The 23,635-nt window shown below is 38.5% G+C and overlaps 1 long non-coding RNA gene across 1 annotated transcript in view; it reads left to right on the forward strand.

The window, feature by feature from the left end:
• Positions 1-23,635, forward strand: part of LOC145555264 (uncharacterized) — a 68,612-nt gene that overhangs the window by 17,668 nt on the left and 27,309 nt on the right. The window lies entirely within an intron of this gene.

Genomic DNA, 23,635 nt, shown 5'->3' on the forward strand with positions numbered 1-23,635 from the left:
CATTGATGCCAGTTGCTATGGCAACGAGTCTGCTTTGCTTGGCGAATACAGATCACTTTGCTGTGGATCATAGCACGAAATTAATACCTAAATTTCTAAGTTTCACTGAGTTAACGCGGCCATGGATGACACGTCTTTTACGTGTCAACGCATGCACACACACACACACACAACGTTGTGTGCATGCGCGAAATTTCCGTAGGTCCAATAACATGGAGGGTGTCTACGTCATAAGTCAGTGCCTCACCAGCAATGAACCTCACCGCACGTCACTGATACCAATATATCCTATATATCAAATACAAGATATATATTTCAAAATACATTGTACTGACCTGTGATGTAGAAAAGATGAGACACAGTTGAGCATCTAACGCATAGACATAATATAAGAATAGAGCCTCATGGACCGCTCTCGCCTATTGTCGCTGACGAGATTTAGGGCGGCCATCTTGGAGGGGTCCACCACTCCACATGTGTTTAGAGGGCAAAATGATGTATCAGTGCATTTAATCGATCATAACACGCCTTTTTGTTACCGGAAACCATATTCAAACATCTATCAAAGCTACATTTATAAACAATTTAATTATTTAAGTATGTTATTATTTAAGTAGTACACAGTTCAGCATATGTAAATATGCTTAGTGGCTATAACAGTAGAATAGGAATGGAATATTCTGATTCGATGTATGCAGAGCATATTACAAGCACACAGCCGTTCATAATTTATTTAATAAATTATTTAGTAATATCAATACATATTTATTTAACTATACAAACACAAATAAATAACGGTTGACGGTTTTGTCAGTTTTTCTTTGCAAAAGCTGAAGCTCAGTCAGATTGGATGGGAAGTCATTGTGAGCTCTCCTGACATAACTGTTCATCTGATTTAGGTATGGGATTTGACTGGGCCATTTTTAATCCTGGCTGTATGCTTAGGCATACGATGGTGTTTAAAGTTACAACATAAATCTGGGTCTTCTTCTTCACCATAGTCTTTTCTTCTCAAACAGCAAGTTGGTACACTACCGCCACCAGCTGGTCAGTCTGTGTAACCTTTAAATCAGTTGACCTTTGCTTGTCAAGATCAACTTCATCTACCATCCTCATATTTAGATCCTCCCTGTTACAATGACAAACAAAATCATGCATTTGCATAGATCTGAAAATGACCTAGCCTTGACATTTACAGTTGCACACATTGTGTTTGTGGTGGTCCAGCATGGTGGGATGGGTTAGAGATCCCTGGTTTTCTCATAGGTAAAGCTTACAACTTTATTTGTGCTCTGCCCACAATTTGTTTTGTTTGTTACTTCATGGCATTAACTTAGCAAAATGTTACCTGTTCTCACATCAATGTTCCAATGTTTGCTGACACAAGAATAAGAAAATAAATGTTTGACGAAACTCCCCGTACCTGCGTGGGTTTTCTCCAGGGACTCTGGTTTCCCCCCACATCCCCTAAAACATGTAGGTTAGGTCAATTGGTCAATGTAAATTGCCCCCAAAAGAGTTTAAGAAACTGCAAAATTGGTTTAAAATCACCCAAGAGTCATGTGGCATCAGAACTACGTCTAAGACTATTCCTCCCCAACCTGCTTCCTCTGCATCAGCCCTGTTTCAGTGGTGCAGAGCCTCAACAACACACAGCTCAATATTTACAGCAACCTATTCATTTAAGAATTACAATTCTTCTTGTAATTGTAATGATTTCTGTTTATTTTCTGACTGTCTTGTAATTTTATGGTTTGTCCTTTATTTTACCTTCTCTACTCACTTTTTATGTTGCACTTGCACTTTTTTGTGGTGAAATGTAGCTCATTGTGCTGCGTTTAAATCTGGAATTTAAAAAAAGGTTGACAAAAAGATCATGCAGTGAGTTTTTTTTGTTTTTTTCAGGGGGACTGTGGCTGTGGACAGAGTGGTCGTCTTGTGATTAGAAGTTTGTAAGTTTGAGTTCAGCTTCCTCCTGCCACATGTCCAGGCCCCCCTGGGCTCTTTGCCCCTAGTTGTCCACCGATCTGCTTATCGGTGTAAATGTGTGTGTGGGTGAATGTGACTGCAGTGTGAAGTGCTTTGAGTGGTCAAAATGATTAGCAAGGCTCTACATAAGTTCAGTCCATTTATCATTTATTTTCTTTGATAAATCCTGTGTTTGTTTTTTTATACCAAACATAAAAAGCTGATTGAACAAGTTTTTACTTCTTCAGGGTCCCGGGTGTTAAATTAAGGTTAGAATTACATCTGTACATAATATTAGATGATAATTGTAATCATAGCTTAATACTCCGGACCCTGAAGAAGTAAAAACTTGTTCTATCTGGTTTGTTTGTTATAAAAAAAACAGGTTTTATCAAAAATGAAAGGAACTGTTTGATCTTTCTGTTAGTCTTTATTTAGAAAGTTTATTCAAGATAGCTTAACAAATTTAACAAAAAAGTGCAATTTAACATGAAAAACTGAGTAGAAAAGGTAAAAAAAGAGCAATCTGTGAAACTTAATAAGAAATTATTAATGTTATTGGAGGAAAATCAGTTCTTAAATGAATATATTGCTGTGAGTATGAGCCTGTGTGTTGTTGAGCCTGTGTGTTGTTGAGCCTGTGTGTTGTTGAGCTTATGTGTTGTCTACTGGTATGAAAGAGAAGAACGACAGGATGTGAAACATCTGGGGTGTATCATCTTAAAAACAACTTATCTGTTTTATCTACATTTTGATAAATACAGTTTAAGAATTACTCATACTCTCCTCAGTAATCAGAGGAAATGCATTTGTGCTCACAGGATATCAGCCCAGGGCTGCACAGTGGCACAGTTGGTAGAGCTACTGCCTTGCAGCAAGAAGGTTCTGGGTTTGATTCCCAGCCCTGGTCTTTCTGCATGGAGTTTGCATGTTCACCCTCTGCATGCGTGGGTTTTTTTCTGGGTACTCCAGTTTCCTCCCACAGTCCAAAAGCATGACTGTCAGGTTAACTGGTCTGTCTAAATTGTCCCTGTGTGTCTCTGTGTTGCCCTGCGACAGACTGGCAACCTGTCCAGGGCGACCCTGCCTCTCGCCCGGAACATTAGCTGGCACCAGCAACCCTCCTGACCCCACCAGGGACAAGGGTATAAAGAAAATGGATGGAAGAAATCAACCCTCATCACTGCTGAGCAGCTTTGTCTTTGCAACATTTCCACAGGTGATGTTGGCGACTGCCAAACAAAGTCGCTGAGCGGCTGAGTAGGGAAGTGGTTGTTGACGCGCTAGCTGATCAAAACGTAAATCCAAGCTGCAGTTGCAATGATTTTATTGTCAATATCCAAAAAGCAAACAGTGTTCAAAACCAGCATAAAACGGATCCGTAGGATTAAACAGTGATCAAAAACAAACATAGCGGTCAGCAAAAAGTAGACCTCCCCTATCACCCACTCACTGAAGTCACCAGCTGAGCAACAGGTGATCTACAATCACTAATAACACCACGTGATCCCGTGCTACACCTATCCACAACAATAATAACGTAATTTTCCTGAAACTCCAAACTATTAGGTCACTCTGTTTGGAGTATGTAAAATAACACGCAGGACTGCTATGGCCAACGATTTATTACAAATCTGCGAAATTCATTAATCAACACATCTTCAAATGTGTAAAATACAATAAATTCAAAGTGAATTCAGTAGTCCGTCAGCTGTTTCTCAGCTAGCTCACAAGTCCGCCAGCATTAGCATTAGCCTCCAGAAATATGCCCGTTTTATCAACAATGCAAATCAAAAACTGAATAACGTGACTCACGAGTTGACACTCAATTCAAAAATCACTTCAACTCGCAAAGGCTACCAATCAGTGACCAGCAGTCAGGGGAGGCAGGTGAGGCAGACATCATGGAAAATAATATCCATCCATCCATCCATCCATCCATCCATCCATTTTCTTTACACCCTTGTCCCTCAGTGGGGTCAGGAGGGTTGCTGGTGCCTCTCCAGCTAACGTTTCGGGCGAGAGGCGGGGTCACCCTGGACAGGTCGCCAGTGTGTCGCAGGGCAACACAGAGACACACAGGACACACAACCATGAACACACACACTCACACCTAGGGGCAATTTGGAGAGACCAATTAACCTGACAGTCATGTTTTTTGGACTACGGGAGGAAACCGGAGTACCCGCCGGCAATAAAATGGCTAAGAAACATTTAATATATGGACTGATTTTCCATAATTTTGCTTATGTATATGATGTACAGTGTTTTTTGTCACTAACTGTGTGTGTATTGTGTTTTGTGTGCGGAGGCGCGATAAGAAACGGCAGAGAACAGACTCGAGGTGAGGCAGGCAATTCTCTTGCCTCACCGCTGGGGGCGCTCATGATCCCAGATATTGTGACTGCACAACTGCAGAGTAAGAGACAGCGAGCTAGCCATGGAGCTAGCCACACAGTAAATAAGTACAGCAATATATTTGTTTTCTTCTGTCTTCCGACGTCAACACGAAATACTACATTTCTACACTTAAACAGTTTTCTAAAGTGGATTTTCAATTGAAGCAGGAGATAATAACTAAAGGAAGACCAACACCGGAGCTGAAAGTTTTACTTCAAGACAGTTTGATGATTCTCAAACGGAGTAGAAAAGACATGCCGAGGATAGACTTGGCTTTGGATGAACGGATATTTTTGTGCAGAATTAGCGGTGTATGGATTTCATGGATACGTAAAGGTATGTTTAGTTTTTTAATTAAATCTGCGTTTTGTGGGCTACAGTTAATGTTTAAATAATTTAGTAAAGTAGAAGCGGTAGCTAATCTACCACAGCAATTATTTATTAATAAAACATTAAGCCTTAGGCTTAGGCTAAATGAACGTACTATAACAACAAACTAAATGTTCTGTTCTGTGTGCAAAATTCTTGAATGTTTTTTGGTGTTAAATCCTAAAGCATGAAGTGGCATTGATGCCAGTTGCTATGGCAACGAGTCTGCTTTGCTTGGCGAATACAGATCACTTTGCTGTGGATCATAGCACGAAATTAATACCTAAATTTCTAAGTTTCACTGAGTTAACGCGGCCATGGATGACACGTCTTTTACGTGTCAACGCATGCACACACACACACACACACACACACACACACAACGTTGTGTGCATGCGCGAAATTTCCGTAGGTCCAATAACATGGATGGTGTCTACGTCATAAGTCAGTGCCTCACCAGCAATGAACCTCACCGCACGTCACTGATACCAATATATCCTATATATCAAAATACAAGATATATATTTCAAAATACATTTTACTGACCTGTGATGTAGAAAAGATGAGACACAGTTGAGCATCTAACGCATAGACATAATATAAGAATAGAGCCTCATGGACCGCTCTCGCCTATTGTCGCTGACGAGATTTAGGGCGGCCATCTTGGAGGGGTCCACCACTCCACATGTGTTTAGAGGGCAAAATGATGTATCAGTGCATTTAATCGATCATAACACGCCTTTTTGTTACCGGAAACCATATTCAAACATCTATCAAAGCTACATTTATAAACAATTGAATTATTTAAGTATGTTATTATTTAAGTAGTACATAGTTCAGCATATGTAAATATGCTTAGTGGCTATAACAGTAGAATAGGAATGGAATATTCTGATTCGATGTATGCAGAGCATATTACAAAGCACACAGCCGTTCATAATTTATTTAATAAATTATTTAGTAATATCAATACATATTTATTTAACTATACAAACACAAATAAATAACGGTTGACGGTTTTGTCAGTTTTTCTTTGCAAAAAGCTGAAGCTCAGTCAGATTGGATGGGAAGTCATTGTGAGCTCTCCTGACATAACTGTTCATCTGATTTAGGTATGGGATTTGACTGGGCCATTTTTAATCCTGGCTGTATGCTTAGGCATACGATGGTGTTTAAAAGTTACAACATAAATCTGGGTCTTCTTCTTCACCATAGTCTTTTCTTCTCAAACAGCAAGTTGGTACACTACCGCCACCAGCTGGTCAGTCTGTGTAACCTTTAAATCAGTTGACCTTTGCTTGTCAAGATCAACTTCATCTACCATCCTCATATTTAGATCCTCCCTGTTACAATGACAAACAAAAATCATGCATTTGCATAGATCTGAAAATGACCTAGCCTTGACATTTACAGTTGAACACATTGTGTTTGTGGTGGTCCAGCATGGTGGGATGGGTTAGAGATCCCTGGTTTTCTCATAGGTAAAGCTTACAACTTTATTTGTGCTCTGCCCACAATTTGTTTTGTTTGTTACTTCATGGCATTAACTTAGCAAAATGTTACCTGTTCTCACATCAATGTTCCAATGTTTGCTGACACAAGAATAAGAAAATAAATGTTTGACTAAACAAGCAAAATTAACTTTCTTATGTATAGATACTGAAAAAAGTTCAAAAGAAATTATCATATATAGGAAAGAAAAAACAAGTGAATCAGACTATTTTGAATATAAACAAGAATAAAAGATGCTATTTGCTGGTGGGATGATGTAACACCACCAGCAAAAGAAGATTCTGTGATGTCACTAGTGAGGCCCTCTGTGTGATGTCATAAACTATATATATTGAACAGAACTCTGCATATTTTTCATTGCTATATCGCTGACTAGTGCAGACATACGCAAAGCCTTTTAGGATCAACCGTTCAGGTAATTTAGGAAGATATTGAGGACAATGTCTTATCAAAACCAGAGAAGCCACAATGGGATGATGGGACCCCAGGTGAGACGGGGGGTCCATCGGAATGTCCAAGGCGGGTTTCCTCCTGTGCACCCGAGTGTTTTGCACGAGGAAATCCAAAGGCTGCGCTCTCTTTTAGAGATGGAGAGAGCCCAGAGGTTTGAAGATCACCAACGACTGGCCCAGCTGGAAGCAGAGCTGGAAGAAACGAAACACCAGTTAAAAAGGCAGAAAGCTCTCAAAGAAGTTTTTATTAACAAGGGTAAAGAGACAAAGAGGGAACTCGAGATGATGGAAAAGCTTAGAGATCCAGCAGTTGCTAATGCTGCGATCCTTGCTTCGAAGGTGCATAACGATACACGATTTAAGAATAAGAAGCAGCTCCAAGAAGATTTTGTAGAGTTAAAGACGGCCCACCTCCTCAGCCAGGAAGCATTTACATCCGAAATCCAGGCTGAGAAAGACAAAAACAAAACCCTTCAAGAAGAATTGGACAAACTTCAGTCTTCCCACCAGGAGCTTTGCTCCACCTATGAATCCAACAAAAACAGTTTACAGGCGGAATATGACCAGGTAAAACGTTCATACGAAGAACTGAACCAAAAGTATGAACAAGATCTTTCTAGTCTTAAAGCCGAAGTCGAAACATTTGAGAAACAGCTGGAGCTTGAAAGAGAAGCAAATTCAGACAGAGCAACGAAAGACCGGGAGCAAATCGACAAACTCATAGAAGAGCAAGACTTCATATATGAATCCATGACTAAAGAGTTCAATTTTCTGCAAATGAGCGAAAACAATTTACAGGCGGAGTTGGACCAAATGAAACATTCATATGAAGAACTTGATGAGAAGTACAAAACAGATGTTTCTGCTCTTAAAGCACAAGTCGAAACATTTGAGAAACAGCTGGAGCTTGAAAGAGAAGCAAATTCAGACAGAGCAACAAAAGACCGGGAGCAAATCGACAAACTCATAGAAGAGCAAGACTTCATATATGAATCCATGACTAAAGAGTTCAATTTTCTGCAAATGAGCGAAAACAATTTACAGGCGGAGTTGGACCAAATGAAACATTCATATGAAGAACTTGATGAGAAGTACAAAACAGATGTTTCTACTCTTAAAGCCGAAGTCGAAACATTTGAGAAACAGCTGGAGCTTGAACGAGAAACAAATTCAAACAGAGCAACAAAAGACCGGGAGCAAATCGACAAACTCATAGAAGAGCAAGACTTCATATATGAGTCCATGACTAAAGAGTTCAATTTTCTGCAAATGAGCGAAAACAATTTACAGGCGGAGTTGGACCAAATGAAACATTCATATGAAGAACTTGATCAGAAGTACAAAACAGATGTTTCCGCTCTTAAAGCACAAGTCGAAACATTTGAGAAACAGCTGGAGCTTGAAAGAGAAGCAAATTCAGACAGAGCAACGAAAGACCGGGAGCAAATCGACAAACTCATAGAAGAGCAAGACTTCATATATGAATCCATGACTAAAGAGTTCAATTTTCTGCAAATGAGCGAAAACAATTTACAGGCGGAGTTGGACCAAATGAAACATTCATATGAAGAACTTGATGAGAAGTACAAAACAGATGTTTCCGCTCTTAAAGCACAAGTCGAAATATTTGAGAAAGAGCTGGAGCATGAAAGAAAGGCCAGCTCAGACAGAGCAACAAAAGACCTGGAGCAAATCGACCAACTCATAGAAAAGCAAGACTTCAAATATGAATCAATGACAGAAGAGTTAAATTTTCTGCAAAGCAGCGAAAGCAATTTGCAGGCAGAGCTGGACCAAGTAAAACATTCATACGCAGAGCTCAATGAAACAGATGTTTCTAGTCTTACAGCCAAAGGGGAAACATTTGAGAAAGAGTTAGAGCATGAAAAAGAAGCCAGCCAGAAGTATGAAACAGATGTTTTTCAAGAGAAGGAGGAAGAGAGCCAACCTGACCATGTTGAAGTCAGGTTGGCTTCTTCTGAGGATTTCTCAGAAGAAATTATAGACGTTGCTGGAGGAACCATCCCGGAGAATTTCAACAGCATGCAGGATGGTAAAAGTAAAAAAACAAAGCTTTCAGTTTGGAAAAGGATACGAAACTTTATGCGTTTGAAGAAATCAAACAAAGGGAGAAAAGAATGAACTAAAAGGAAGCTTTTACCATCCTGCCAACTAAAAAAAAGATCCCCTCCTAACCCAATTTAAAAAAAATTCAAACTTTAAGATGAATTTGAAATAGAAAAAAAAGTGGGCAGCACGGAGGTGCAGTGGCTAGCACTGCAGCTGCACAGAGAGGACGTGTCCCGTCTTTGCTGTGTGGAGTTTGCATGTTCTCCCCGTACCTGCGTGGGTTTTCTCCAGGGACTCTGGTTTCCCCCCACATCCCCTAAAACATGTAGGTTAGGTCAATTGGTCAATGTAAATTGCCCCCAAAAGAGTTTAAGAAACTGCAAAAATTGGTTTAAAATCACCCAAGAGTCATGTGGCATCAGCACTACGTCTAAGACTATTCCCCCCCAACCTGCTTCCTCTGCATCAGCCCTGTTTCAGTGGTGCAGAGCCTCAACAACACACAGCTCAATATTTACAGCAACCTATTCATTTAAGAATTACAATTCTTCTTGTAATTGTAATGATTTCTGTTTATTTTCTCACTGTCTTGTAATTTTATGGTTTGTCCTTTATTTTACCTTCTCTACTCACTTTTTATGTTGCACTTGCACTTTTTTGTGGTGAAATGTAGCTCATTGTGCTGCGTTTAAATCTGGAATTTAAAAAAAGGTTGACAAAAAGATCATGCAGTGAGTTTTTTGTTTTTGTTTTTTTCAGGGGGTCTGTGGCTGTGGACAGAGTGGTCGTCTTGTGATTAGAAGTTTGTAAGTTCGAGTTCAGCTTCCTCCTGCCACATGTCCAGGCCCCCCTGGGCTCTTTGCCCCTAGTTGCCCACCGATCTGCTTATCGGTGTAAATGTGTGTGTGGGTGAATGTGACTGCAGTGTGAAGTGCTTTGAGTGGTCAAAATGATTAGCAAGGCTCTACATAAGTTCAGTCCATTTATCATTTATTTTCTTTGATAAATCCTGTGTTTGTTTTTTATACCAAACATAAAAAAGCTGATTGAACAAGTTTTTACTTCTTCAGGGTCCCGGGTGTTAAATTAAGGTTAGAATTACATCTGTACATAATATTAGATGATAATTGTAATCATAGCTTAATACTCCGGACCCTGAAGAAGTAAAAACTTGTTCTATCTGGTTTGTTTGTTATAAAAAAAACAGGTTTTATCAAAAATGAAAGGAACTGTTTGATCTTTCTGTTAGTCTTTATTTAGAAAAATTTATTCAAGATAGCTTAACAAATTTAACAACAAAAGTGCAATTTAACATGAAAAACTGAGTAGAAAAGGTAAAAAAGGAGCAATCTGTGAAACTTAATAAGAAATTATTAATGTTATTGGAGGAAAATCAGTTCTTAAATGAATACATTGCTGTGAGTATGAGCCTGTGTGTTGTTGAGCCTATGTGTTGTCTACTGGTTTGAAAGAGAAGAACGACAGGATGTGAAACATCTGGGCTGTAGAGCAACACGGTTATCCTGGGTTCAATTCCAAGTCTTGGGCAAAATGCTGCATGTCTCTCCTCCAAATCAATTAGAGTTAATTAAAGGCCCCTAAAGAATGAAAGAACTGACCACCACATGTTTCCTCATGGTTAAAAAAATACAACTCTGTGGTGGTCAGGGGCACAACCCACGTATTGAGGCCTTGGTCCTTGTGGCGGTGGTCGCAGGTTCGATTCCCGGCCTGGTGAAATTTGCTGCATGTCTTCCCTCTTTCCTATAGAGCTCCAGTGCTTTTGTTGGCCACTAGAGCCAACAAAACCTTTAAAAAAATACAACTCTTTCTTAATCTTTCTCTCATTCTCTCTTATTCTTAAATAATACATAAGTTACTTAATATACACACATATACATACATAAATGCATACACACATGCACACATATACACACATACACATGCACACACACACACATCCCTTCCATAGGCTGCCACCTTATCGTGGTGGAGGGGTTTGAGTGTCCCAGTGATCCTAGGAGCTGCAGGGCTTCATGCCTCTGGTTGGGTCACCAATGCAGGTTCTAGGTGAGGAACCAGACCAAGTGCAGCCCAAAGACCCCTTATGATGAGTACCACCATTGGAAACAGTGTTCCCTCGCCTGGATACATATTTAGTTTACAAAATAAATTTAGTATTAAGCTAAATATTTATTTAGCAAGCTTAACATTTAGTGACCAAGATATATATTTGGCATTGAGCTAAATAATGAGCCTTGAGCAAAGCTGAATACTGAGCTAAATATTTAGTTCAGTTTGGAGTATTTACCTCCAAACTAGATATTTAGTTTGAAGCTAAATACTTTGTTGGAAAAGTAAATATTTAGCTTGCTAATTGATTATGACACTAATATTTAGTGTCATAAACACTATGACACTTTATGTCATAAACAGTGTCATAATGTTTATGACAGTGTTTGACACTGTCATAGTGTTTATGACACTAATATTTAGTGTCATAAACACTATGACAGTGTTTGACACTATGACAGTGTTTGACACTGTCATAGTGTTTATGACACTAATATTTAGTGTCATAAACACTATGACACTGTCATAAACAGTGTCATAGTGTTTATGACAGTGTTTGACACTGTCATAGTGTTTATGACACTAATATTTAGTGTCATAAACACTATGACAGTGTTTATGACAGTGTCATAGTGTTTATGACAGTGTCATAAACACTGTCATAAACAATGTTTATGACACTGTCATAAACATGACATGACCATAAAGAAGTCTTTATGAATGTTTATGACAGTTGTCATAAAATATCATTCGGTAAATAATGACACTTTTAATGCAAAGTTGCTCTAAAGGTTGCATTAAAAGTCCATTAAAATGCCAACTTTGCATTAATTTATCATAATTTACAAAATCATGCAAAGCTGGCACTTTTAATGGACTTTCAATGCAACTTTTTTTGTCTATGATCTAACGGGGAGACTTATTCTTCTTCTGTGCCCAACCGTCCCGATACGACCAGTGAGACCGGCGCCCCCTCTCGGTTGTATGTGGAATCACAATAAATAACTAAAATGACACTTCAGAACTTATAATAATGAGAAATTAAAGATAATCTTATATGGATTACATTTAAGATGAAAAAAGGTTGATTGCAAATACAAACCACACTTTTCAGATCTGCATTTATAAAAAGTTTTGAAACCTGTGTAGTATTTTCCTTTCACTACATCAGTCTATCACATAAAATAGACAGAGGAGGGCAGATCATCTTTAATAAAACTGTACATCTGTGTCTGGTGAATTTTTGGTTAAAACGTGTCTGTTTTTCATTCAATGGGTAGAAAATCCAGAAATGTTACTCAAGTTACTGAATGCTTTTTTCATAATAAAATTACTAAAGTAAAAATAAAAAGTATAATGAAGTAAAAATACTCCTAAATGTATTTTTTTCTAAAAAGTCATTCAAGTAAATGTAATTGAGTAAATGTAGCTAATTACTACTCAGCTCTGAAAATAGAAACCACACTTTACTTTACGCTCTAAGGACAGTTTGCACCTCCTCGTTTCCAAACAGAAAAGGGAAATGAAGCTTTTAGGTTTTCTGCCCCCTCTTAGAAATGCCCTGCAAGCTGAATTAAAACTTTCAGAGCTTGTTTCACTGAACGCTTTTTGCAACATTTTAAATAACCGACAACCAATATCCTGTTAACAGCGCCTGTGTTTTAAATCTTAAATTTCCACTGTTTTTTTAAATTTGTATTGTCACAACTACTGCCTTTTATTGTTAAATTGTTTGCATTTATATATTTCTAATGTGTATTTTTGTTGTTTCTGTTTACTTGTCTAGTCTATAATGAAGTGTACTGCTGTTTTTGTTGATATCAGTAGGTATTTTCTGGTTAAATAAAGGTTTAACAATAAAAACAATCCAGTATAAAAGTGTGTAGTGTAAATAAGAAAAAGCTCTGTGGGTATGAATACTTATGCAAACCTCTAATTTCTTCACCTATTGTTGCTAAGCAGCTTTTTACAGCTACACTTTCTGGGTTTATGATATTTAAATGATTTCCATTAATATTCCTGCAGACTTCCTGGCGATCATTCAGTCTTTTCTTCTTCTCTGAACTCTTTATTTCTCCGTGTTGCACGTTCCCACATCAGTCTGTGCTTTCATACACCCAGCTAAAGAAATGTTGTAAAGAACGTGCCTAAAGAGGTCATGGTTTCAGTATTTGCCGTGGTTTTGCTTGTGTGTTATTTTACTCTCTATGTTTTTCTTGTGTTTTCAGTCACTATTCCACCATATTTACATACTAGAAAGAAAACCACGTGTCGGGTTGGTTTGTGTTGGGTGACCTGCTTAGTTTCAGAGGCAAACTTGGTCTATGTTACTTTATGAACACAAGGTTTTTTTTTTAGTTTTGACATTAACATGTCGTCTTATATTAAGACATTTTCAGCCAATTCCCTCTGGTTTATATTTATATCTTGCACATCAGTTAACGTTTATGTTCACGCTCCTGTACCTTTTATTTCTAACTTCCTCTGAAAAACTGGATTATTATTTGGAATCAACTAACCTGAATTCCTCAGTTCATTATCAACTTTGCAGCTTTTTCGTTCATCTAATTTGATCTAATTTGAGGTTGATTTTGAGCTAAATGTTATGGATTGTGATCCCAAAATCTAGCTGATGATAAATTCTGGAAATGAGTTGGATAACTGTAAATCAATAATTTCTTATCAATATATTGCTGAAAGTGGAGAAAATGTTTTATTTAGCTATTTTAGGTTTTTGATGAAAAAACTCCTCATATGAAAATAAAACAACTTGTTAAATTCTGGAAGATGCCATCCATTTTTTAAGTGCACCAGTTCCTCCTGCAGCAAAACATGTCCACAGAATGATGCTGCCACCTCCATACGTCACAGTTATTATGGTAGAGGCATCCCCATTTTTCCTCCAAATGTAATGATGGTAATTATGGACACAGTTCCACTTTAGTGGAGATGCCTCCACAATGAGAGGCTTTTGTCCCTCTGTGATTTCTGTTACATGGATAATATTTGTTCTTTAACTTCAAAGAGTGTTTTAGTTAAGAAAAATAAATTTCTCAGAACATAATGGAAAATGGAAACAGAGTATCATCTTAAAAACAACTTATCTGTTTTATCTACATTTTGATAAATACAGTTTAAGAATTACTCATACTCTCCTCAGTAATCAGAGGAAATGCATTTGTGCTCACAGGATATCAGCCCAGGGCTGCACAGTGGCACAGTTGGTAGAGCTACTGCCTTGCAGCAAGAAGGTTCTGGGTTTGATTCCCAGCCCTGGTCTTTCTGCATGGAGTTTGCATGTTCACCCTCTGCATGCGTGGGTTTTTTCTGGGTACTCCAGTTTCCTCCCACAGTCCAAAAGCATGACTGTCAGGTTAACTGGTCTGTCTAAATTGTCCCTGTGTGTCTCTGTGTTGCCCTGCGACAGACTGGCAACCTGTCCAGGGCGACCCTGCCTCTCGCCCGGAACATTAGCTGGCACCAGCAACCCTCCTGACCCCACCAGGGACAAGGGTATAAAGAAAATGGATGGAAAAAAATCAACCCTCATCACTGCTGAGCAGCTTTGTCTTTGCAACATTTCCACAGGTGATGTTGGCGACTGCCAAACAAAAGTCGCTGAGCGGCTGAGTAGGGAAGTGGTTGTTGACGCGCCAGCTGATCAAAACGTAAATCCAAGCTGCAGTTGCAATGATTTTATTGTCAATATCCAAAAATGCAAACAGTGTTCAAAACCAGCATAAAAACGGATCCATAGGATTAAACAGTGATCAAAAACAAAACATAGCGGTCAGCAAAAAGTAGACCTCCCCTATCACCCACTCACTGAAGTCACCAGCTCAGCAACAGGTGATCTACAATCACTAATAACACCACGTGATCCCGTGCTACACCTATCCACAACAATAATAACGTAATTTTCCTGAAACTCCAAACTGTTACGTCACTCTGTTTGGAGTATGTAAAATAACACGCAGGACTGCTATGGCCAACGATTTATTACAAATCTGCGAAATTCATTAATCAACACATCTTCAAAATGTGTAAAATACAATAAATTCAAAGTGAATTCAGTAGTCCGTCAGCTGTTTCTCAGCTAGCTCACAAAGTCCGCCAGCATTAGCATTAGCCTCCAGAAATATGCCCCGTTTTATAAACAATGCAAATCAAAAACTGAATAACGTGACTCACGAGTTGACACTCAATTCAAAAATCACTTCAACTCGCAAAGGATACCAATCAGTGACGTGCAGTCAGGGGAGGCAGGTGAGGCAGACATCATGGAAAATAATATCCATCCATCCATCCATCCATCCATTTTCTTGGACCCTTGTCCCTCAGTGGGGTCAGGAGGGGTGCTGGTGCCTCTCCAGCTAACGTTTCGGGCGAGAGGCGGGGTCACCCTGGACAGGTCGCCAGTCTGTCGCAGGGCAACACAGATACACACAGGACACACAACCATGAACACACACACTCACACCTAGGGCAATTTGGAGAGACCAATTAACCTGACAGTCATGTTTTTGGACTGTGGGAGGAAACCGGAGTACCGCCGGCAATAAAATGGCTAAGAAACATTTAATATATGGACTGATTTTCCATAATTTCGCTTATGTATATGATGTACAGTGTTTTTTGTCACTAACTGTGTGTGTATTGTGTTAGGCGCGATAAGAAACGGCAGAGAACAGACTCGAGGTGAGGCAGGCAGTTCTCTTGCCTCACCGCTGGGGGCGCTCATGATCCCAGATATTGTGACTGCACAACTGCAGAGTAAGAGACAGCGAGCTAGCCATGGAGCTAGCCACACAGTAAATAAGTACAGCGATATATTTGTTTTCTTCTGTCTTCCGACGTCAACATGAAAGACTACATTTCTACACTTAAACAGTTTTCTAAAGTGGATTTTCAATTGAAGCAGGAGATGATAACTAAAGGAAGACCAACACCGGAGCTGAAAGTTTTACTTCAAGACAGTTTGATGATTCTCAAACGGAGTAGAAAAGACATGCCGAGGATAGACTTGGCTTTGGATGAACGGATATTTTTGTGCAGAATTAGCGGTGTATGGATTTCATGGATACGTAAAGGTATGTTTAGTTTTTTAATTAAATCTGCGTTTTGTGGGCTACAGTTAATGTTTAAATAATTTAGTAAAGTAGAAGCGGTAGCTAATCTACCACAGCAATTATTTATTAATAAAACATTAAGCCTTAGGCTTAGGCTAAATGAACGTACTATAACAACAAACTAAATGTTCTGTTCTGTGTGCAAAATTCTTGAATGTTTTTTGGTGTTAAATCCTAAAGCATGAAGTGGCATTGATGCCAGTTGCTATGGCAACGAGTCTGCTTTGCTTGGCGAATACAGATCACTTTGCTGTGGATCATAGCACGAAATTAATACCTAAATTTCTAAGTTTCACTGAGTTAACGCGGCCATGGATGACACGTCTTTTACGTGTCAACGCATGCACACACACACACACACAACGTTGTGTGCATGCGCGAAATTTCCGTAGGTCCAATAACATGGATGGTGTCTACGTCATAAGTCAGTGCCTCACCAGCAATGAACCTCACCGCACGTCACTGATACCAATATATCCTATATATCAAAATACAAGATATATATTTCAAATACATTTTACTGACCTGTGATGTAGAAAAGATGAGACACAGTTGAGCATCTAACGCATAGACATAATATAAGAATAGAGCCTCATGGACCGCTCTCGCCTATTGTCGCTGACGAGATTTAGGGCGGCCATCTTGGAGGGGTCCACCACTCCACATGTGTTTAGAGGGCAAAATGATGTATCAGTGCATTTAATCGATCATAACACGCCTTTTTGTTACCGGAAACCATATTCAAACATCTATCAAAGCTACATTTATAAACAATTGAATTATTTAAGTATGTTATTATTTAAGTAGTACATAGTTCAGCATATGTAAATATGCTTAGTGGCTATAACAGTAGAATAGGAATGGAATATTCTGATTCGATGTATGCAGAGCATATTACAAAGCACACAGCCGTTCATAATTTATTTAATAAATTATTTAGTAATATCAATACATATTTATTTAACTATACAACACAAATAAATAACGGTTGACGGTTTTGTCAGTTTTTCTTTGCAAAAAGCTGAAGCTCAGTCAGATTGGATGGGAAGTCATTGTGAGCTCTCCTGACATAACTGTTCATCTGATTTAGGTATGGGATTTGACTGGGCCATTTTTAATCCTGGCTGTATGCTTAGGCATACGATGGTGTTTAAAAGTTACAACATAAATCTGGGTCTTCTTCTTCACCATAGTCTTTTCTTCTCAAACAGCAAGTTGGTACACTACCGCCACCAGCTGGTCAGTCTGTGTAACCTTTAAATCAGTTGACCTTTGCTTGTCAAGATCAACTTCATCTACCATCCTCATATTTAGATCCTCCCTGTTACAATGACAAACAAAAATCATGCATTTGCATAGATCTGAAAATGACCTAGCCTTGACATTTACAGTTGAACACATTGTGTTTGTGGTGGTCCAGCATGGTGGGATGGGTTAGAGATCCCTGGTTTTCTCATAGGTAAAGCTTACAACTTTATTTGTGCTCTGCCCACAATTTGTTTTGTTTGTTACTTCATGGCATTAACTTAGCAAAATGTTACCTGTTCTCACATCAATGTTCCAATGTTTGCTGACACAAGAATAAGAAAATAAATGTTTGACTAAACAAGCAAAATTAACTTTCTTATGTATAGATACTGAAAAAAGTTCAAAAGAAATTATCATATATAGGAAAGAAAAAAACAAGTGAATCAGACTATTTTGAATATAAACAAGAATAAAAAGATGCTATTTGCTGGTGGGATGATGTAACACCACCAGCAAAAGAAGATTCTGTGATGTCACTAGCGAGGCCCTCTGTGTGATGTCATAAACTATATATATTGAACAGAATTCTGCATATTTTTCATTGCTATATCGCTGACTAGTGCAGACATACGCAAAGCCTTTTAGGATCAACCGTTCAGGTAATTTAGGAAGATATTGAGGACAATGTCTTATCAAAACCAGAGAAGCCACAATGGGATGATGGGACCCCAGGTGAGACGGGGGGTCCATCGGAATGTCCAAGGCGGGTTTCCTCCTGTGCACCCGAGTGTTTTGCACGAGGAAATCCAAAGGCTGCGCTCTCTTTTAGAGATGGAGAGAGCCCAGAGGTTTGAAGATCACCAACGACTGGCCCAGCTGGAAGCAGAGCTGGAAGAAACGAAACACCAGTTAAAAAGGCAGAAAGCTCTCAAAGAAGTTTTTATTAACAAGGGTAAAGAGACAAAGAGGGAACTCGAGATGATGGAAAAGCTTAGTGATCCAGCAGTTGCTAATGCTGCGATCCTTGCTTCGAAGGTGCATAACGATACACGATTTAAGAATAAGAAGCAGCTCCAAGTAGATTTTGTAGAGTTAAAGACGGCCCACCTCCTCAGCCAGGAAGCATTTACATCTGAAATCCAGGCTGAGAAAGACAAAACAAAACCCTTCAAGAAGAATTGGACAAACTTCAGTCTTCCCACCAGGAGCTTTGCTCCACCTATGAATCCAACAAAAACAGTTTACAGGCGGAATATGACCAGGTAAAACGTTCATACGAAGAACTGAACCAAAAGTATGAACGAGATCTTTCTAGTCTTAAAGCCGAAGTCGAAACATTTGAGAAACAGCTGGAGCATGAAAGAGAAACAAATTCAGACAGAGCAACAAAAGACCGGGAGCAAATCGACAAACTCATAGAAGAGCAAGACTTCATATATGAATCCATGACTAAAGAGTTCAATTTTCTGCAAATGAGCGAAAACAATTTACAGGCGGAGTTGGACCAAATGAAACATTCATATGAAGAACTTGATGAGAAGTACAAAACAGATGTTTCCGCTCTTAAAGCACAAGTCGAAACATTTGAGAAACAGCTGGAGCTTGAAAGAGAAACAAATTCAGACAGAGCAACAAAAGACCGGGAGCAAATCGACAAACTCATAGAAGAGCAAGACTTCATATATGAATCCATGACAAAAGAGTTCAATTTTCTGCAAATGAGCGAAAACAATTTACAGGCGGAGTTGGACCAAATGAAACATACATATGAAGAACTTGATGAGAAGTACAAAACAGATGTTTCCGCTCTTAAAGCACAAGTCGAAACATTTGAGAAACAGCTGGAGCTTGAAAGAGAAACAAATTCAGACAGAGCAACAAAAGACCGGGAGCAAATCGACAAACTCATAGAAGAGCAAGACTTCATATATGAGTCCATGACAAAAGAGTTCAATTTTCTGCAAATGAGCGAAAACAATTTACAGGCGGAGTTGGACCAAATGAAACATTCATATGAAGAACTTGATGAGAAGTACAAAACAGATGTTTCCGCTCTTAAAGCACAAGTCGAAATATTTGAGAAAGAGCTGGAGCATGAAAGAAAGGCCAGCTCAGACAGAGCAACAAAAGACCTGGAGCAAATCGACCAACTCATAGAAAAGCAAGACTTCAAATATGAATCAATGACAGAAGAGTTAAATTTTCTGCAAAGCAGCGAAAGCAATTTGCAGGCAGAGCTGGACCAAGTAAAACATTCATACGCAGAGCTCAATGAAACAGATGTTTCTAGTCTTACAGCCAATGTGGAAACATTTGAGAAAGAGTTAGAGCATGAAAAAGAAGCCAGCCAGAAGTATGAAACAGATGTTTTTCAAGAGAAGGAGGAAGAGAGCCAACCTGACCATGTTGAAGTCAGGTTGGCTTCTTCTGAGGATTTCTCAGAAGAAATTATAGACGTTGCTGGAGGAACCATCCCGGAGAATTTCAACAGCATGCAGGATGGTAAAAGTAAAAAAACAAAGCTTTCAGTTTGGAAAAGGATACGAAACTTTATGCGTTTGAAGAAATCAAACAAAGGGAGAAAAGAATGAACTAAAAGGAAGCTTTTACCATCCTGCCAACTAAAAAAAAGATCCCCTCCTAACCCAATTTAAAAAAAATTCAAACTTTAAGATGAATTTGAAATAGAAAAAAAAGTGGGCAGCACGGAGGTGCAGTGGCTAGCACTGCAGCTGCACAGAGAGGACGTGTCCCGTCTTTGCTGTGTGGAGTTTGCATGTTCTCCCCGTACCTGCGTGGGTTTTCTCCAGGGACTCTGGTTTCCCCCCACATCCCCTAAAACATGTAGGTTAGGTCAATTGGTCAATGTAAATTGCCCCCAAAAGAGTTTAAGAAACTGCAAAAATTGGTTTAAAATCACCCAAGAGTCATGTGGCATCAGCACTACGTCTAAGACTATTCCTCCCCAACCTGCTTCCTCTGCATCAGCCCTGTTTCAGTGGTGCAGAGCCTCAACAACACACAGCTCAATATTTACAGCAACCTATTCATTTAAGAATTACAATTCTTCTTGTAATTGTAATGATTTCTGTTTATTTTCTGACTGTCTTGTAATTTTATGGTTTGTCCTTTATTTTACCTTCTCTACTCACTTCTTATGTTGCACTTGCACTTTCTTGTGGTGAAATGTAGCTCAGTGTTTAAATCTGGAATTTAAAAAAAGGTTGACAAAAAGATCATGCAGTGGCTTTTTTTTTGTTTTTTTCAGGGGGACTGTGGCTGTGGACAGAGTGGTCGTCTTGTGATTAGAAGTTTGTAAGTTCGAGTTCAGCTTCCTCCTGCCACATGTCCAGGCCCCCCTGGGCTCTTTGCCCCTAGTTGCCCACCGATCTGCTTATCGGTGTAAAGGTGTGTGTGGGTGAATGTGACTGCAGTGTGAAGTGCTTTGAGTGGTCAAAATGATTAGCAAGGCTCTACATAAGTTCAGTCCATTTATCATTTATTTTCTTTGATAAATCCTGTGTTTGTTTTTTATACCAAACATAAAAAAGCTGATTGAACAAGTTTTTACTTCTTCAGGGTCCCGGGTGTTAAATTAAGGTTAGAATTACATCTGTACATAATATTAGATGATAATTGTAATCATAGCTTAATACTCCGGACCCTGAAGAAGTAAAAACTTGTTCTATCTGGTTTGTTTGTTATAAAAAAAAACAGGTTTTATCAAAAATGAAAGGAACTGTTTGATCTTTCTGTTAGTCTTTATTTAGAAAAGTTTATTCAAGATAGCTTAACAAATTTAACAAAAAAGTGCAATTTAACATGAAAAACTGAGTAGAAAAGGTAAAAAAGGAGCAATCTGTGAAACTTAAGAAATTATTACTGTTAGTGGAGGAAAATCAGTTCTTAAATGAATACATTGCTGTGAGTATGAGCCTGTGTGTTGTTGAGCCTATGTTTTGTCTACTGGTATGAAAGAGAAGAACGACAGGATGTGAAACATCTGGGCTGTAGAGCAACACGGTTATCCTGGGTTCAATTCCAAGTCTTGGGCAAAATGCTGCATGTCTCTCCTCCAAATCAATTAGAGTTAATTAAAGGCCCCTAGAGAATGAAAGAACTGACCACCACATGTTTCCTCATGGTTAAAAAAATACAACTCTGTGGTGGTCAGGGGCACAACCCACGTATTGAGGCCTTGGTCCTTGTGGCGGTGGTCGCAGGTTCGATTCCCGGCCTGGTGAAATTTGCTGCATGTCTTCCTCTTTCCTGTCGAGCTCCAGTGCTTTTGTTGGCCACTAGTGCCAACAAAACCTTTAAAAAAATACAACTCTTTCTTAATCTTTCTCTCATTCTTTCTTATTCTTAAATAATACATAAGTTACTTAATATACACACATATACATACATAAATGCATACACACATGCACACATATACACACATACACATGCACACATATACACACACACACATGCACACATATACACACATACACATGCACACACACATACACATCCCTTCCATAGGCTGCCACCTTATCGTGGTGGAGGGGTTTGAGTGTCCCAGTGATCCTAGGAGCTGCAGGGCTTCATGCCTCTGGTTGGGTCACCAATGCAGGTTCTAGGTGAGGAACCAGACCAAGTGCAGCCCAAAGACCCCTTATGATGAGTACCACCATTGGAAACAGTGTTCCCTCGCCTGGATACATATTTAGTTTACAAAATAAATTTAGTATTAAGCTAAATATTTATTTAGCAAGCTTAACATTTAGTGACCAAGATATATATTTGGCATTGAGCTAAATAATGAGCCTTGAGCAAAGCTGAATACTGAGCTAAATATTTAGTTCAGTTTGGAGTATTTACCTCCAAACTAGATATTTAGTTTGAAGCTAAATACTTTGTTGGAAAAGTAAATATTTAGCTTGCTAATTGATTATGACACTAATATTTAGTGTCATAAACACTATGACACTTTATGTCATAAACAGTGTCATAATGTTTATGACAGTGTTTGACACTGTCATAGTGTTTATGACACTAATATTTAGTGTCATAAACACTATGACAGTGTTTATGACAGTGTCATAGTGTTTATGACAGTGTCATAAACACTACGACACTGTCATAAACAGTGTCAGTGTTTATGACAGTGTTTGACACTGTCATAGTGTTTATGACACTAATATTTAGTGTCATAACACTATGACAGTGTCATAAACACTGTCATAAACAATGTTTATGACACTGTCATAAACATGACATGACCATAAAGAAGTCTTTATGAATGTTTATGACAGTTGTCATAAAATATCATTCGGTAAATAATGACACTTTTAATGCAAAGTTGCTCTAAAAGTTGCATTAAAAGTCCATTAAAATGCCAACTTTGCATTAATTTATCATAATTTACAAAATCATGCAAAGCTGGCACTTTTAATGGACTTTCAATGCAACTTTTTTTGTCTATGATCTAACGGGGAGACTTATTCTTCTTCTGTGCCCAATCGTCCCGATACGACCAGTGAGACCGGCGCCCCTCTCGGTTGTATGTGGAATCACAATAAATAACTAAAATGACACTTCAGAACTTATAATAATGAGAAATTAAAGATAATCTTATATGGATTACAGCATTTAAGATGAAAAAGGTTGATTGCAAATACAAACCACACTTTTCAGATCTGCATTTATAAAAAGTTTTGAAACCTGTGTAGTATTTCCTTTCACTACATCAGTCTATCACATAAAATAGACAGAGGAGGGCAGATCATCTTTAATAAAACTGTACATCTGTGTCTGGTGAATTTTTGGTTAAAACGTGTCTGTTTTTCATTCAATGGGTAGAAAATCCAGAAATGTTACTCAAGTTACTGAATGCTTTTTTCATAATAAATTACTAAAGTAAAAATAAAAAGTATAATGAAGTAAAAATACTCCTAAATGTATTTTTTTCTAAAAAGTCATTCAAGTAAATGTAATTGAGTAAATGTAGCTAATTACTACTCAGCTCTGAAAATAGAAACCACACTTTACTTTACGCTCTAAGGACAGTTTGCACCTCCTCGTTTCCAAACAGAAAAGGGAAATGAAGCTTTTAGGTTTTCTGCCCCCTCTTAGAAATGCCCTGCAAGCTGAATTAAAACTTTCAGAGCTTGTTTCACTGAACGCTTTTTGCAACATTTTAAATAACCGACAACCAATATCCTGTTAACAGCGCCTGTGTTTTAAATCTTAAATTTCCACTGTTTTTTTAAATTTGTATTGTCACAACTACTGCCTTTTATTGTTAAATTGTTTGCATTTATATATTTCTAATGTGTATTTTTGTTGTTTCTGTTTACTTGTCTAGTCTATAATGAAGTGTACTGCTGTTTTTGTTGATATCAGTAGGTATTTTCTGGTTAAATAAAG

The sequence above is a fragment of the Poecilia reticulata genome, chromosome 16 (genome assembly GCF_904066995.2).
Source record: "Poecilia reticulata chromosome 16, P_reticulata-male-v2, whole genome shotgun sequence".
In the NCBI taxonomy this organism is placed as follows: Eukaryota; Metazoa; Chordata; class Actinopteri; order Cyprinodontiformes; family Poeciliidae; genus Poecilia; species Poecilia reticulata.